The following is an 18278-nucleotide window of genomic DNA, read 5'->3' on the forward strand; positions in this document are numbered from 1 at the left end:
AATCTACCATTTGTCATCTGTGTTACCTTCTACTACGTTACACAATGTCTACATGCACCCTACCATACACCTTTCAAGTTATGCTCAACAAACTCCTTTATGATTTTTACACTCTTCCTTCCTCCTTTTTCCTTTATACATCGGAAATATGACTGTAACCCCTTTATGATTTTTACACTCCTCCTTACTCCTTTAGTCCTTTTTCATTTATACAATGGAAATATGACACTCTTTCTCATTCTTTCTCCAACCTTATCATACTTTTCCCATATCCCCATTCTAATGTGCACACACACTCTGCACAATATGCATATGCAGACAGCCTCATCACCACTCATACTTCAACATTCCAAACTAATGCCATCTGCTCCTGGTGCCTTATGCTGCTTCAGCTTAGTAACTGCTGGAAAGATTTCCACTCCACTAATCAGTCCCTGATCAAATGGTCAAACACCTCCCTTATCCATTCCTCATCCAGTAACCACATTTTTTTTTTTTTTTTTTTTTCCCTACTGCTGACAAAGAACTAAAAAAAATTCTTTCCATAGCTCAAGTTAATAGTCCTCATTTTCTTGTACACTACCATTTACATTCTGCATTTATTCCCCCATCCCTCCATTTATTTTTTTTCATTTTATTTTTTTTTTTACTTATATCTTTTTCTAATTCTTATACTGATCACTAAGTTCTTTCCATGTTCATCATCCACTGCTTTCTGGTTTCTTTTAATATCTGATATACTGTTTTAAGCTCATAAATTCCAACTCCATGCTCTCTCTTATTTTTCCTGGTATACTTATTTGAAGCATCTTCTCGTTCTTTTTTTTTCCTCTTGCCTCCCTTTTCTCCTTCAAGGCTACACCTATTTAACCTACTGAAACATGGATTAACTCTCTTTATGCCTCTTTTCACTATTTCCTTGCCACATACTGCTTCAGCTGCTCTTCATACCCATATGCACAATTTGCAATCGTCTTACCTATCTTTCTCTTCATTTACTGCAACATGCAAACTATCTTCCGTTTGCCTCAACTTCAACTTTTTTTTTTTCTTTCTTTCTTATAACTTCCTCTTTCTCCAGTTTCTCCAACCTTACACCTCTTCCAATACTGGCATATCCCTCTTTTTGCACCACGAATTATTTTTAATCCTAATCTTTACCAGTACACAGCGATCAGAACCTGTTATTAATCCTTTAACCGATTTCCCAAAACTCTTCTAATCCGTTCATCTACCATTACATACACAAAATTTAAAATTGCCTTCATTTTCATCTTCCCTTTTCTGTCATATTTACGAATGAGCTCAAAATAAGTATTTATTAAAAACACTCTTCTTTCTGTACTCACCTCTAATAAAAACTCACCATATCTATTCCTGCTTTACACAATATCAAAAACACTGTTCTTTCTGCACTCACTTCTAATAAAAACTCACTATTCCTATTTCTTATTTACACAACCCACCTTCCTACATATTTTCTACTTCATCTCCCACCCTTCCATCCATGTCTCCAAAAACAATAATGTTTGTGCATTATTACTGCCTTTCTTTTGTAAATATATTTAGCTGCTTCTAAAACCTTCTGTTCTCTCCATCCCTTTGCCTTCTCTGCTGACAGGCACATATATAAATGACTATCTATCTATCCCTATCTTACACCTGCACCACACAAGCCTTGCATCAACAAATAATATACTTTAACTAAAACCTATTTTCTTCCATCCCTTTGCCTGCTTCTTTGTTAACAGGTGCATATGCACATATAAATGTGTATATGCACCTGTGTATTTAGAGGGAGGCAATAGCTGAATCAGTAGAGAGGCAGCCTGCAGTCCTAATGGACCCAGGATCAAATCCCGGCTGGGGCAGGAACAGTTTAAGGATTTGTATTTCCTAAAAGGAGACTTTCCTGATCTACCAGATGACCTGCCGATATGCCGTAAAAATACCCCCGCTAATACCAATACACCAATCCTGTATGAGACAGCCCTAGCATGTATTCAACATGGATAGCGGGTGTTAGTGCCGAAGTGGTGACATGTGGAGGTGTAGGAAGACTACTGGGCCCTGGGATAGGTTACTGCCTCCAAGAAATAGGCCCACAGTTGGACACATTAAAAAAAAAAAAAGTATTCTTATCTTAAACCGCACGTCTTGCATCAATACACTTATAAACTTTACATGCACTTTCTCATTCCCTCCAATAGCAACAAAGCAATGCCTCTTTCATCCAACCCTAATACTCTTCTTCTAACCTCAACCAAACCATTCAACTATCTTGTCCACTCTATATCCTGTACTGTACTAGCTACTCACACTTCTTAACCCTACATTAGTACCCTCGGGTGTTTGAACAACCCCCCAAAAATTATATGCTCACAATTTTGAGTTGGCAACACTGACATTCCTCTCCTCTCCAGCACCTTCCTAAATACACAAGGGGAGGGACCATTGAGAGTTTCACACTCCTGCCCGTGGTCGTGTGAAGAATAGATGCGATTTTGTCCTTTGGGGTGTATAGTCACCCCACAGTATTCTCCTCTATGGTTCTGTAATTACCTCATTATGTTTTTTTTGCAATTTCATGTTTATTAGAACAATTTGCACTTATTTTAGTGACATATTAGCTCAATCGGTAGAGTTGACCCGCAACCTAACGAACCCGGGTTCAAATCCCGCTGGGGCAGGGAGCAGTTTAAGGGCTTGAATTTCATAAATATCAGACTTTACTGATCTACCAGGCGAACCGCCGACATATCGTAAAAATACCCCTGCTAACACCAATACACCAGTCCTGTACGTGACAGCCCTAGCATGTATTCAGTCTGGATGGTGCGTGTTAGCGCCGAAGTGGTGACATATAGAGATGTAAGGTACATAGGAAGACTACTGGGCCTTGAGAACAGGCTGTGAAGCCAGAGTCGGTCACATAAATATATATATACATTTTTCTATTATTGTCTTGGTGTGTTTTTGGAAGCATAAACAATTTATTTTTTTCATACCCAATCAGCAACAGAATTAGTTTTATATCACAATATTGACATATTTTTCTAGCTATGATTTTAGTAAAGAATCTGAAAATGAAACTTATTTAATTTATACTGTATATTGTCTATGATGATTTTGAGGAAATAAAAAACCACATCATATATAATACTGTATACCTCTAGTAAATGAGTGTTAGAACCAAGTTTTGATTTTGTTTATGTTCGACCATTTCTTTTACACATATATTCTTAAATATCAGCTACGATGAAATTAACCTCTTCATGAGTAACTGGAGGAGTATATTCAAGAAGCAATATGAATATATTAAAAAATTAGTAGCAATACATGAATTTTTTGGGGGTGGGGTGTTCAAACACCCCAGGGTACTAACGGTGTTCCAACACACCAGGGGACTAACATAAGGTTAACCATCCCAAAGCCTAATACAGTACAATCCCTGCTATCCGGTATCCAGACAAACGGAATACTCAGAAAAACGGGAAAATTCAAGGGCTGGTAAAAATATCAGTAAGTTATAGCTGTGCGCCAATTACAATGGACCGCCAAACCACTGTTTTATCGTGTCACGCGAGGCTGGGTGAAGTCGGACTAAGCGAGGTGAAGGCATTTCTGGCTAATGTAAATCCCTAGTAAATCCTCTTAACCAGCCCTCCTCTTCCCTCTTTCCCCTACTTGAATTCAGTCATCCTCCACACCCTCCACAATTTCCACAAATCACCAGTCTGCTTTTTACCATCAGACAGTAAACAAGCTCTCTTGCTGTTGTGTTGCTCTGATGGACAGTAATTTCAACACTCCAAAATGCCTAAAGAGCAAATTAAACATAAGTGTGTCATGCTTACCTTGAAACAGAAGCTGGGCATATGCAATAGATTTGAAAAAGGCGAACATTTTAAAACACTGATGACTGAATATAATGTGGGAAATTCAACGATTTATGATATCAAGGCTTAAGCATCCAAGCTCAATGAATTTTTCATGAAAAGCGAGACAAGTAAGTCCATTGTGTACTCTTCATCATTCGAGTGGTTTTGCTTAGAAAGATCTAGGGGAGCACCTATTTTTGGTCCTCTTATACAAGAGAAAGCAAGAGAGTTTCACAGTAAAATGAATACAGATGTCAAGTGTGATTTCAGTATTGGAAGGTTAAATCGTTTCAAAGACAGGCATGGAATTTGTAAACCAAACATCTCGGGAGAGAGCAAACAGCAAACGCCGGTGTTTTTCTTCCTAATGGACCGACTCTAACTTGCACCACATAAATTCATCTTAGAACGCATGTGTGCTGGCAGAGATGAAAAAAAAATGTTAATAGGAATGAAGGTTTACTTTGTTGGAAGAAAAAAAAATAATATGTTTGCACTTCATATGTACATCATGTATTTTATTTTGTGCAAAACAGCTGATTGGAGGGTGAAGGGTGGAATGGTGGCGGTCAGTTGGGGCCGGGACCGTAAACAAAGCTTGTGTGGGAGCACAGGGGTAGTGATAATTCTACAGTGCAGTCTTAACATCAGTTCACCAATAAATGTTCAAGATTTTATTTCTTTATTTTTCCACTTTTATGAGTACACTACATACAACGAATACTTCAGTAGTTAACAGAATGGTGCAAAACAGATGAGTGGCGGAATGGTGGCGGTCAGTTGGAGCCGGGACCGTAAACATAGGTTATGTGGGGACACAGGTGTCGTGATAATTCACCAATAAATATTCAGGATTTTATTTCTTTAGTTTTCCATTTTAATGAGTACAGTACATACAACAAATTATTTAGTAGTCATGAGAATGGACTTGTGCATTTTGCAGTACTGCAAGACATTGCATGCATGTGCATTATGACCATGGTGTGTCTTTACGAGGCAATTTTTCCGGTGGAATCTCTTAGTGTGGCCCCTGATGTGAGTGGTGAGTACCTGAATTGTATTTACTATTGTGGTAATTATCACCTTTGTATAGATTTGAATATCAGAACTATGGGAAAAATCCATAACCGGGAAGGTAAATTCCCCAAGCCGCCCGGTTAACTGGGAATTGTATTTACCTGAATTGTATTTACTATTGTGGTAATTATCACCTTTGTACAGATTTGAATATCAGAACTATGGGAAAAATCCATAACCGGGAAGGTAAATTCCCCAAGCCGCCTGGTTAACAGGGATTGTACTGTACCTAATAAATGCATTTCACATACATCCAACCTTGTCTCTTTCCATTCTTTTACAAAACCAAATCCTTTCTATTATTCATTCATACCATTCACAATAATAACTGTCCCTCGTTGTAAGATCATATCACTTCCCAAAATTTTTCCACATCATCACCAACAGGGGCACTGGCTGGTGGCAAGCCAGGTTCAATTGCTACCCATGAGGTTTGAGGGCCTGGACATAACCAGACTGTCTGGTAAGGTTTAAAATTTATCAAAATGTCCATTTAAAAAAAAAAAAAAAAAAAAAAAAAAAAAAAAAAAAATACATGTAATGTGTATAATACATACACCTAACCTCCCTTTTAGTTCCACCTTCATATATAATGAAAAACAGAGTTAAAATCAAATTATAAAATATATCAAGGTGTACTAACGCGGTCATCCTATAAGGGCGGAGTAAGGCTTAAAGGTGCTACTGAAATACCTTTCCTAATACTGCACAATCATATCCCTGCACAATGGCACCTCATCCCCATTGGTTATGATGCTGCCACTGTGCAGTAAGTATAAATATGGCAGTATAATGTATATTATTACATTATTACTTTGTAAGTTAGCAAGGTCATTCCTATTTTTGTGAAGTTCTAGAACTATGCTCTAGTTACACTGACTGTAAGTACAGCGTTATGGAAATATTAGCCATCTGAGATGATGGGTGAGGGCAGATGTGGAAAAAAAAAGAGGAAATGGAGACAAGTTTTGTGCCTATAAAGATATCAAATACTGCCTTTTGGAATCCTGCCAACTGATTGACAACCTATCAAAGAAGCTTGGTGGTGCACTTGTGTTGCCATAATGTGTGTGTGTTTAAGTGGCATATGGTTATAACTCTTTGTTTTTCTAATCACTGGGAGGTTCGAGTTTATATATTTCTGTTTAGGAGTCTTGAAACTCTTAACTAATCTATCTATCAATCTACGAGGTGATACCCAAAGGTTCCAGTAATTTGAACAGAGGGAGCCAACCGTTTGCAGTTTTGTCTTTTGCCGCTAGGAGGAGTCAGCAGCACCCCTTGTGCGTCAGCGTGGCCCCAGCCATGTCTGTGAGCGGACGTGTTGTTGAGCTACGCTTACTATTGTAACGTGGTGTGTATATGGTTCGGCGGTTTTGTAATGGCGGACCTCATGGAACAAAGAACCTGCATCAAGTTCTGCTTCAAGATCAATAAGAGGGCTGCTGAAACTCACCGGTTGCTTCAGCAAGCCTTTGGTGACAATGCCATGTCCCAAAGCAGAATATTTTTCTGGTACAAGCGGTTCAAGGAAGGACAAACATCCGTCGAAGACAATGACCGTTCTGGATGACCGTCAATGGGAACACCACCAGAAAACGTTGGAAATGAACATCGCATTGCAGTTTGCAGGGAGCTCAAGAATCATATCAGATATGATGCCAACTTCATCTTCAAGGTCATAACTGGTGATGAATCATGGGTTTATGCTTATGACCTAGAGACAAAGCAGCAATCATCGCAATGGAATTCTCCCAATTCACCGAGGCCGAAAAAAGCACGTCAAGTTTGCAGCAATGTCAAGTTCATGTTGATCATTTTCTTTGATATCTAAGGGATTGTTCACAAGGAATTCATCCCACCCAGTCAATCTGTCAGCGGAAAGTTTTACTGTGAAGTTTTGCAGCATCTGATGGAGAACATCAACCATAAACATCCAGAACAGTGGAAGAACAAGGACTGGGTCCTGCATCATGACATCGCCCCCGCCCACAAATCAATTGTTATCTGGCAGTTCTTGGCTTCCACTAACATTGTAGGCATTCCTCACCCAAGCTATTCACCTAACCTTGTCCCCTGTGACTTTTTCCTGTTTCCCAAACTCAAATTACGACTGAAAGGGAGTCGATTTCACTTGATTGAGGAGATCCAGACAGAATCGTAGGAGGTGCTCAAGACCATCATGCCAGAAGCCTTCCAGGGATGCATGGACTTGTGGAAAAAACGCTCGGACCACTGTATACATGCCCAAGGGGACTACTTCGAAGGTAGCAGTGAGAACTAGGAGGTAAGGTAACTTATTTTCTTACAATATTCAAATTACCGGAACTTTAGGGTAGCACCTCATGTTGCCAGATGCCTTAATCCCATAAGGGGTGGCCACAAACAAATTGCCTTCACATCGCCCTGTCCCTTGCCATTTCACTGCCCTGCACCCAGCTCACACCCCTCTCTTTCATATAACTCTCCACTTCATCCCTCCATCTCATCCTTGACCTCCCCCTCCCTCTCCCCCCTCCACCTCACTCACATATCCTCTCCTCATCAGCCTCTTGCTCTCCATCCTCACCATATGGCCAAACCATCCTCAATGTATTCCTTCTAAAGCTTTCTATCACATCCGCATCCACACCACAATGCTAATTCATTTCCTCATTTGTCAGTCTGTCTCTCCACATCACTCCACAAGCTCCTCTCAAATAACTCATTTCCACTGCTCTCACTCTTGACTAGTGTCCCTCCAACAAGGTCCAGGCTTCACTTCCATATATTAAAGTTGGTATGACAGTACTGACATGTAGTAATTTTTTTTCACTTCCATGTTCACTTCCCTGTTTCTTATCACTGCTTTCAAGGAATCAGCAACCTTTCTTCCTTCTTGTACCCTTTCAAGCACTTCACCCTCTAAACTTACATCCTTACTCATCACATTACCCAAGTACTTAAATGCATTCACGTTTTCCATTTCCTACTCATCCAACCCCACTGTACATTCAGTGACTTCTGTTCTCTCGAAGACGATAACTTTTCTCTTCATTCACCTTTAGACTCCATTTCTTACACACTCTCTCAAACTCATTCACCAAGCCTTGCAGCTCCCCTTAGCCTTCACTTAACAACACTGTATCATCTGCAAACAACAGTACTGGGAGTTTCCACACATTACCCTCTCTCATTGGGGCTGTTCCAACATCCACTGCCCTATCTTGCATCTCTTTTATAACCCTATCCATATACAGACTAAACAACCATGGAGACATGACACATCCCTGTCTCAATCCAATCATCAAATAGAAAAATTCACTCAGTTCACTGTCCACACGCATTGTAGCCTTAGCACCCTCATATATACTCTTCATGGCATTCACCAACTTCCCATCTACTCCATGTATTCTTAATACTTTCCACACTCCTTGTCTATCCACCCTGTCATGTGCTTTATCCAAATTCATGAAGGCCACATACAGCTTCTTTCCCTTCTCTAGAAACTTTTCCACTAAAAACCTAAGAATTAATATCTGATACACACTACCTCTCCCCTTCCAAAAATCTCCCTGTCCTTCCCCAACTAATTCCTCTGTTATTTCCCTAACTCCGTCAATATATATCCTACCATATACTTTTCCTATTACACTAAGAAGACAAATGCCCCTATGATTACCACACATCTCTTTTTCCCCTTTTCTTTTGTACAGGAGAATAATTATGCCTGACTTCCAATCCTCTGAGAGTCTACCTTCCTCCCAGACCAATCTGCACATTTTACACATCCATTCTACTACTATCTCTCCCCCATGTTTCAGCATTTCACTACACACTCCATCAATTCCTGGGGCTTTCCCCATTTTGACTTTCTTCATTGCTTCCACAACTTCCATCCTACTAATTTCTTCCTCTCTTCTCACATCCCTCCTTCTCCTAGCCTTTCCCCAGCCACTTATACTTGCATTAATTTCATTCTCTATGTTCAACAGTTCCTTAACCCCTACACCGCGGGCTTGTTTACCAATGACTTGCGTGTGCCGCGGGGTTACCGTATTTCGCGGCATATAAGACGCACTTTTTTGTCTCAAAGTTACCTTAAAATATCCCCATGCGTCCTGCACGTTAGACTAAGGCAGGTTAGTTAGGCTTCACTGAGAAGAAACTCTTATAAAGATGATCATCTCAATGCTTAGCAACCACAGGTATTTTCTACAGTATGCAGACTTGATTTTATTTTTAAAAATAATATACACTAGTGTGTATATGCAGCAGATTTAAGAAACACCCGAGATCAGAAACACATAAAACTTTCGCGGGTTTGTTTACAGCTCAACTGGCTAACATCGTGAAGATATTTAGCGGTTTAGCAATTTAACAGTTTAGCATCCGCGCTATTCCAGCAAGCTAACGTACATGATCACTGGTGAACTGTCTGCTAACCCTCTGAAAGGCAATCATGACCACTTTGCTTGCCATCCATTCACTAATGAGCAAAGCAATCATACTGGAGAGATGCTGGCTAGTGAAACTGCCAAGTCATCAAAACACTTTCGTCACGTATGGAAATACAGTAACCCTAATTAGGTCAGTTACTTTTGTGACATTTTGTGAGTGTATATATGCAGCAGATATTAAAACACGCAAGTTCAAAAACACAAAGCATTCACGGTTTGTTTTCTGCTCAACTGGCCAATACCGTCAAGGGGTTTAGCGGTTTAGCAACTTAGCAGTTTAGTGTCTAGCGTACACCCTACTCTAGCAAGGTAACGTGCTCACTGGTGAACTGTCTGCTAACCTTCTGAAAGGCAATCATAACCACTTTGCTTGCCATCCATTCACTAACTAGGAAAGCAATCATGCTGGAGAGATGCTGGCTAGTGAAACTGCCAAGTCATCAAAACAGACTTTCGTCACGTATGGAAATTCAGTAACCCTAATTAGGTCAGTTACTTTTGTGACATTTTGTGAGTGTATATATGCAGCAGATATTAAAACATGCAAGTTCAAGATCACAAAGCATTCACGGGATTGTTTTCAGCTCAACTGGCCAATACCGTCAAGGGGTTTAGCGGTTTAGCAACTTAGCAGTTTAGTGTCTAGCGCACACCCTACTCTAGCAAGCTAACGAAGTTACAGCTTCACTTTTTCAGCCAAGTGAAGTACTTTAGCAATGTCTATGCAACTCAGGGCACACCCAATTACAGTATTTTGTTATGAAAATAGGATAAAATTCACTGAGTAGCATAACTGATGCAATATCTGAAATAGCAGTGCCTGACGGGCATTCATATCAGCGTCCGCCATTTCTGCTGTATTCTTAGCAGACGAAGCGATCAGAATGATTGACAACGTTCACTCTCTGCATCTCTGCTGCCTAAGCAAAGCTCTCATGATCGGCAATGGGGATCATTTAGGCCGTAACGTCCAAATTTGTTAGGTTAGGTTAAGTTAGGTTGTAAAATCGTTTGCCATTTTGGACGTTACGGCCGAAACGACCAGAATCCTAAGGTGTAGGTGAGAGTTTGGTGTGGGTGTAGTTAAGGAAGTAGAAGTGGGAACAGTCAGGCTAGGGAACTGATAATCCGCTTATTATAATCCCTTCAGCCCAGCAATGTATTTTATAGTGTAGTTTATTCATGCTCGCCATATGATTTTATTCAGTTCAGGAAACATGTACTGAGGAGGTTAATGTGGGCTGTATCAAATGCCCCAAGTCTGAATATCGCCTGTGCTCAGTTAAAACGATTGCCAAGTTAAAATCGTATGAAGTGTGGTATAGGCAATTCAATGGATGGTACTGAGGACCATTTACTGTATGAAAGTGACAGTGAAACAGTGATGATGACCGTGGTGATGACTTCCAGTGATGCTTCAGGACTCGGGGGAAGTAGTGATGAATTCTCAGGATTTGAAGACGAGTGAAATTTTCACCATGTCAGTAATATGAAGTGAATATAGGTTTTAGGTGATCATGACAGATGCAACCATGGAAAATTTAGGATCAATGGTGCTGTACACCTTTAGTCTTGCACTGACGATGTTTGGATGAATAAATTGTTTGAGATGTTTCATGTCCTCAAGTGATGGTATTTATATTGAACAACCAAATACATTTTGATGTTTTTGGCATATAATAAAGCCACTGGGTACTCCAAAACGGACTGATGTAAATGTTTCAGAGGTGAGCGAATGTTGCATGTGGTGTGTACATGTGTGCGTGTGTGTGTGTGTACCATAGCGACTAGGAGGCAGCAGTGTTAAGACCAAAAATGGATGTTTTCACAGTACTCGAATGTTTTGAGATGGATGTCTGTTTTTAGCAAATTCTGGTAAGAGAAATATGCATTTTTAATTGTTGATGCTGCAAGGAAAACAGCTGACAGTAAGGGAGTGATACTGGGAGAAGAGGGTTGAGCCAGTTGTCTAGCGCTTAGGATGCAGCAGTGTTGCTAAGAGATAGTTTCACCATTCTCGACATGTTTTGAGATGAATGTCTGTTTTTAGTAAATTGTGATCAGTGAAGAACGTATTTTTAACTGTTGATGCTGCAAGGGAAACATCGCTGACAGTGAGGAAGTGATACTGAGAGGAAGGGGTAGAGACTGCTGTCTAGCGACTGGGAGGCAGCAGTGTTACTAAGGTGTAACAATGGATGTTTTCACCATAGTATGTTTTGAAATGAATGTTTATAGTAAATTATGATCAGTGAAGCATACATTTTTAATTGTTGATGCTGCAAGGCAAACATAGCTGACAGTGAAGGAGTGATACTGAGAAAAGAGAGTAAAAACAGCTGTCTATCCTGTTCCCAAGCAGCCTTGCTATATTGAACTTTGGTTGTAAAACATTGTAATTTGTGTATTTACAAGTGCTACCTTTTTATATTATTTGTGGAGGTAATTACAGGTTAGTTAGAGTGCATGATTAATGATGGCAGTCATCTGATATTGTGCTTGAGTCAAGGCAGTGTGAGGAAATTCCGTAACAGGTGTGGAATATGACGGGGTTCTTTTAGGATAAATGAACTGATGTGAACATTCATTGTATTTTATGTTTTCGTCAGTGAATGAGAGAATGGAGTTTATTGACTTCATTTGTGGTTTTAAATTCATAAAATATTAAAAACAGTGTTTATATCAGTTTACTGATACATATTTATCAACAAAGTTGAGATGGCCTCGTGGTGTGAAGTCACGTTTTGTTAAGACGGGGTTTTGTTTTCTCTTTTCCTGTATCATTCTTTGTACATAAAAGAAGAAACTAAAGGATGATGAGCAGTACTGAATAGATTCTGAAAGGTGAGTGTTGTATCTAAGTGATAGTGGCTCATATCAGTCACGTTTTGTCAAGAAGGGGCATTGTTTTCTTTTCCTGTACCATTCTTTGTATATAAAAAAAGAAACCAAAGGCTGATGATCAGTAATTAATAGATTCTGAAAGGTGAGTGTGTATCTGTGTGGTAATGGCTCTTATCAAGAAACCTTACTGCAGTCTTGGTTGGGGCAAACTTTTTTTTCACAGAACTGCCCTGCCAGAATTAGGGTGCGTCTTTCACAATGCTGCGTCTTACATGCCGCGAAATACGGTATTTGGGCTCCAACAGACTCTCAAAAAATATTTGCCAAAAATCAGTTATTAGTCCTAGAATAATAAAATTACATATGCTTATGGCACATACCTTCAGCTTTCTCCTGGAATGATTGTTGAGCCTTCGTCAGTTACCGTAGGACTTGTGGAGACCTCTGAAGTAGGGTAACGAAGTCTCCACTTTACACTTCCTGACAACCCGTAATATGATTACCACAGCCAGATACAAACACTATAAACACTATTCTACAATTTTCAAGTAGTTTGGGATCCATACTAAAAAAAAAAAACTTTGTGAAAGCAATGGAAATTACGAGCGCGTCTGATCGTCGCACTGGCACTAGTTCGCTCTTAGTAGTCTGTCATTTATTATTCATAAAACCCCTCACACTTTATATTTCTATTACTATATAACACTTATATATATCTACAGTCTTTATTCATAAGTTTCCTTCAGTAGTATTAGTTTATTGTCACTGTAGGGATTCAATTTCTTTCAGTAAAATACATAGCATTCACTTTCTCGTCCTGTATACTGGCATTGAGAGTGAATGTCACTTTCATCTTCACTCTCATAACTCATAGCATTCAGACATGCTAGAGTGAAACTTTCACTTTCATTACTCCTAGGGTATATACTCGTATTCTTATAATACTACTCATTTACATTTCTATTTACGTTCTCTATTTTATTTACGTTATTTACATTTCTATTTTATTTACACTGTGTTGTGCACTGTCACTTGAAATAACTCATAAAACTATTTTCCATTGTTCACGTATATTTACATTCATTACTTTCACTTGCTGTTTACACATCATTTACAATTCCACTTGCACTGTTTTACTCAATAGAAAGATCGTAGTCACTCTTTTATCAATTGTCAGCCCTTTACCTCTTTCCACACGAGGTTTAGTAGGGGGTAAAGGTCACAGGGCCATTTGCATGGGGGTGAAAAAAGGCCTTGAAGTCAGCAAGAAGAAACATACGTACTCTCGCTTCGGAAGTTGAGAGTAACCTGATAATGGAGGGCCAGCTGGAGGCCTGCTAAGGGGTTATTCAGAGTTACCAATATTACTTCTTGAAACAGCTAAGTCTAGCACTGATATGATTGGCAGGAAATCTAGACAATACATTATAAATTTGGTAGTTCCAGGTGAATGTAAATATCACTTAGGCTTCTCCCTTCCCTCCTTACATGTATATTTATTTCGAAAATAGATTAGAGGCCTACTTGGGAGATATATATTCAGAGCTACCAATGTTAGATCTTGAAACATCTTTGTTTAGCACTGATATGATTGGCAGGAAATCTAGACAATACATTATAAATTAGGTAGTTCCAGGTGAATGTAAATATCACTTAGGCTTCTCCCGTCCCCCCTTACATGTATATTTATTACGAAAATAGATTATAGGGCATATTTCAAGGGGAAAAAAACAGCGAAAATTAGCGAACGAGTGTACGTGAGGTGTTGTCAGGTGATAATTAGCCAATTCCAGGTGTTTGGCACTCTCACTTACCTTATTTCTTTCTTGTATATATTATTTGGTATAAGAATAGGACATAGGGCTTATTTCAATGGATGAAATCAGTGAAAAATTCCAGGGAAGATTTACTTAGCGTAGCACGGCCGGGCAGGCGAGAGGATAGGGTAATGGAGGGGGGGTAGGGAGGGGAGTCAAGAATGGGGAGAAATGGCTAAATTGTCAACAATGGATGGGAGTACAGATGAGATTAGGAGTGCTGACTAGTGTTGGACATTGGCAGTACTGATAGATGATACAAGCCCCCACTTGGAAGCCCGGGTGAATTCAAAATAACACAGAATCACAAAAGCGACGCCCCGCGGTATGATCCCTTGCTCCCAAGTGTCACGAAAGTGACGCCCCGCGGTTAAGGGGTTAAAACAGGGAGATATCCCATAAATATGATGACTGTGTATCAGATGGTTGTTGATTTTATGGAATTCATCACAACTTTCAGTTCACAACAGACTACCTCTTTACATTCAGCTAAACAACATTTGGACCCTCATCCCTTCACCATATTCTTGGTGTCTCTTTCTTGAGAACTGTCTTGGAATGATCACATTACTTCTTTTGCAATAACAGTTCCTCAAAGGTTAGTGTTAAACTGACTGCACCCTTTACACCAACTCAGTTACTGCCTTTGTAAAGGGTCCTTGTTGGCCATAAGTGGAACAGAGCTTCTCATGTGTGGGAAGCTCACAATGAAGAGTACCTACTTCTAAAGAGAATAGAGTTGAATCCTTTTCATGTTATTTCCGAGCTCACAACTAAGAGTACCGGTACCTACTTCTAGAGAGAATGGAGTTGAATGCTTTTCATGTCATCCCTTCAAATGCTCTCTCTCTCTCTCTCTCTCTCTAACAGACACACACACACACACTGAATGCTACTACTCTGCTTGCTGTACTTCTGAACTGCAGGGCATGCCACACCCATCCAGCAGCTTACTCTCACTATTTGCCATCCACATATTAGTTATCATAACTCTTGCATTAGAGATGTATTTACCTAAATTACCTAAATTAGGTAAATATATCTCTAATTCAAGAATAATGATTAATATTTTCTCTTTCATGTGTGCCCTGGTCATTACTGGAGCTGGTTTTCTTGGTCTGTCTTTCCATCTGTAGTCGTTTAAGCATGAAGTGTCCAGGTATCTTAAAATGAATGGGTCTTGAACATGGCTTTTGTTTTGATCAGCTTTCTTCAGAAGGGACATGTTTTTCAGATTCTCAGTCTAAGCTTTAATTCTTATTTCATTAAAAAAAAATTAAGAAAAGAAATTGTTGGCATTAGGTGGAGAGAAGTAGGGAGGATAGACCAGCATAGTATTCAGCTCAATAAATATACACAGTAGTTCCCAGTCATGCCTATAATGGCATGCGTCAAAACTAACCTTTATCAGTATAATTATATGAGATCCTATTTCAGTTGTTTTAGGAATAAGTAAGTAAGATGGGCTGGGATGGTGGCAGGTGGCAAGGCACAAAAGGCACACATGCCCTGTTAATACTGATGCTGCAGGTGGGCTGGATGGAGGTTCTGTGTTCATCATCTAGTTAAAAAAAATGGGCATGGTGGGTCGACAAGAATGACAGGAATTGGCTTGGATGGCATTCAAGTCAATACATATTTTCAGGTCATGTCTTTGCCGAGAAACTGGTGATGTGGTTTTTGAGTTAAGTTGATTCAAGTCTTCCAGGAGTGCATGGGGTGGGATGGATGGGCCTGGATGGTGGTAGAGTGGGCAGGATGGGGTGGAATGGTGGTAGAGTGGGGAGGATGGATTTGGATAATGATGGGATGGGAAGGATGGACTGGGATGGTGGTGAGGTGGGCAGGATGGGTTTGGATAATGGTGGGGTGGGCAGGATGGGTTTGGATAATGGTGGGATGGGCAGGATGGGTTTAAATAGCAGTGGGGTGGGCAGGATGGGTTTAGATAGCGTAGGCAGGATGGGCTGGGTTGGTGGTGAGTGGTACGGCATGATGAAGGAAATTCACTCAGTTAACACAGGCATTGTAAGTCAGCTGGTACACAAGTCATCCTAAAGATGGAGACCATGTAGGAGAGGAAATGGGTGGGGTGGGATCAGCTGCATAGTAGTGGGTGATGGAAAATGCCAGATTTAATGCTGTAAAAAGATGGGTTTAGTATGTAAGCTGGTTAGATAGGGAAGTAAGTAATAGGTGGGATGGCCTACAGCTATGGTTAGTAGTGAAGCAAGGTGGGACAGCTACACATTGTGAATGAATATACGCACTGCATGAAGACCAATGCTGACAGTGGGAACAGATTTCTTTTTAAAGACAGATACAAAGTACAGTATGTGCATGTGAGGGCACAGTGTGCAAGACAGGCTGGGGTGGTAGTGGGTAAGGGCAGGGTGATTACATCCTGTCACAATGGGCATTGTAGATTGGCTTATATATATGTGGCAATGGAAAAATATCAACTTTCTCCAAGAACACACACACACAAAAACAAGTCCCTGCCAAGTACTGTCATGCAATACAAAGTCCCCTACTGGATGATAACCATACATATGTACTGTGTATATAATGTGGATATGATAGCAATATGTATGTACTACCATTCGGCGATTTCCCCAGACAACACAGAGCAGACACGAATATAGGAATGACAGCACCCGATCTTGTTTGAGTCCCAAGTGTGACCTTGATCTTGGGAGAAGAAGGCTAGATGCTGCATGCGACACACCATCGTGGTATGGGGAACAATTGTGTAAAGTTATACCAAAATTTGTCCAAGGATGTGGAAGTTAAAGAATGGAAGTGAAACTGCAGACGGACTGACGGACATACTGATGGAATCACACAAACTTATAGTCCCCGACAGGTTTGAATGGTACGGGACTAATAAATATGCATTATTTTTGCATACATGGTGTCTCATAATGCACATCAGAACCACTGCTTGTCTTCAATTAACCCCTCCAGACTAGCTTTGGCGGTGGTTTGGTACCTGCACCACCAAAGCATACTCAGCAATTTTTGCCCAGCTTTTAAAATCTGTATCTAGGAAACACTTCATACAATCTAAAGGTATTTTGTGCCAAGAGAAAGCATTAACATTTAATTACAAGTTGCTGAGGAGTTGATGCTTCTATGCCATCTGTGAGAGGAGCTATGGTGAAATAAATAAAGGTAAGTTTTCAGAGGTTCAGTGTATAGATGACCATGATACTGCTTGCTTCCTAATTTTTGCTTTAGTTGGGAGGGGAAAAAAGTACCATTTTTTTCTTCCATGCATTGTTGATGACTATTCAAGACTGTTCCTTCCACGACTGTAAAATACTGGAAATTCTGCTTGTTAACACTCATGACACCCATAAACTGAGCACATACAGGTTGGAGTCATCAATAGATAACACCCAACCAGGAGGGGTTAATCTTCTCATTGTGACTGGAAGTTATAATTTTGATCACATAAATACTACGGAGGGAATAGGTCTATCTTGTAACATTAATAGTCTCGTTTTGGGACCCTGGCAATATGGGACTAAATGTCTACATTTCCACCTGTGAAGCTCCTCCACAAGTTATCATCCTCCCTCTTAACATATCTAAGCCAACTCAACCTACTGGTTAACATTCCTTTTCAACAAAAACTCATCAGAAAGTCTCAGGGAGTGCCCAGTTTCCTGCAGTTTGCTGGGTTCACTTGATAATGAGTCTGGAGTTACAATAACAACTACAACAATGTAGAATAGCCAGAAGGGTGGCAAGGGTAGCACTGGCCATATGTCTGACCATCCCAACTTTCCAGGGGAATTCCCTCACCTCCCACCCTAAAGTTTTCTCCTTGCACCACCTCTTGGCCACCATCTTTTTCAAATCCTAGTTATACCCTTGAAAAACAAGAGAGCATACGGCATTGGGAACACCCAAATTACATTACACGTGAATGCTTAAAAATTATGCATGATAACATGTGCAAATGAAAGGAGAAACACATCATATGGAAAGAAAGGTTTCAGGATTCATTCAATATTTCACCTGCTGTGGCTACTTCAACAATATTCCAAAAGAAGCAATAACAGGAGCAATGCTGCATAAATACCGGATCCTTTAATACATACTCAGTCTTCCCTCTAAGCTATTACAACCAACAGTGTTTCTTCTTTTTACAAACAGGCATATCAGTATGATAAATGTACAGTATTAGCTCTACACAATAATTCATCATTCTC

General features: G+C 40.0%; 1 protein-coding gene across 1 annotated transcript in view; it reads right to left on the reverse strand.

Moving 5' to 3' along the window:
* The window catches only part of LOC145412518 (uncharacterized), a 491890-nt gene that overhangs the window by 104337 nt on the left and 369275 nt on the right, over positions 1 to 18278 (reverse strand). The gene's annotated exons all lie outside the window — the stretch shown is intronic.

Source organism: Coenobita brevimanus, chromosome 93 (assembly GCF_032717465.1).
Source record: "Coenobita brevimanus isolate Jiangsu-jjx chromosome 93, ASM3271746v2, whole genome shotgun sequence".
Lineage (NCBI taxonomy): Eukaryota > Metazoa > Arthropoda > Malacostraca > Decapoda > Coenobitidae > Coenobita > Coenobita brevimanus.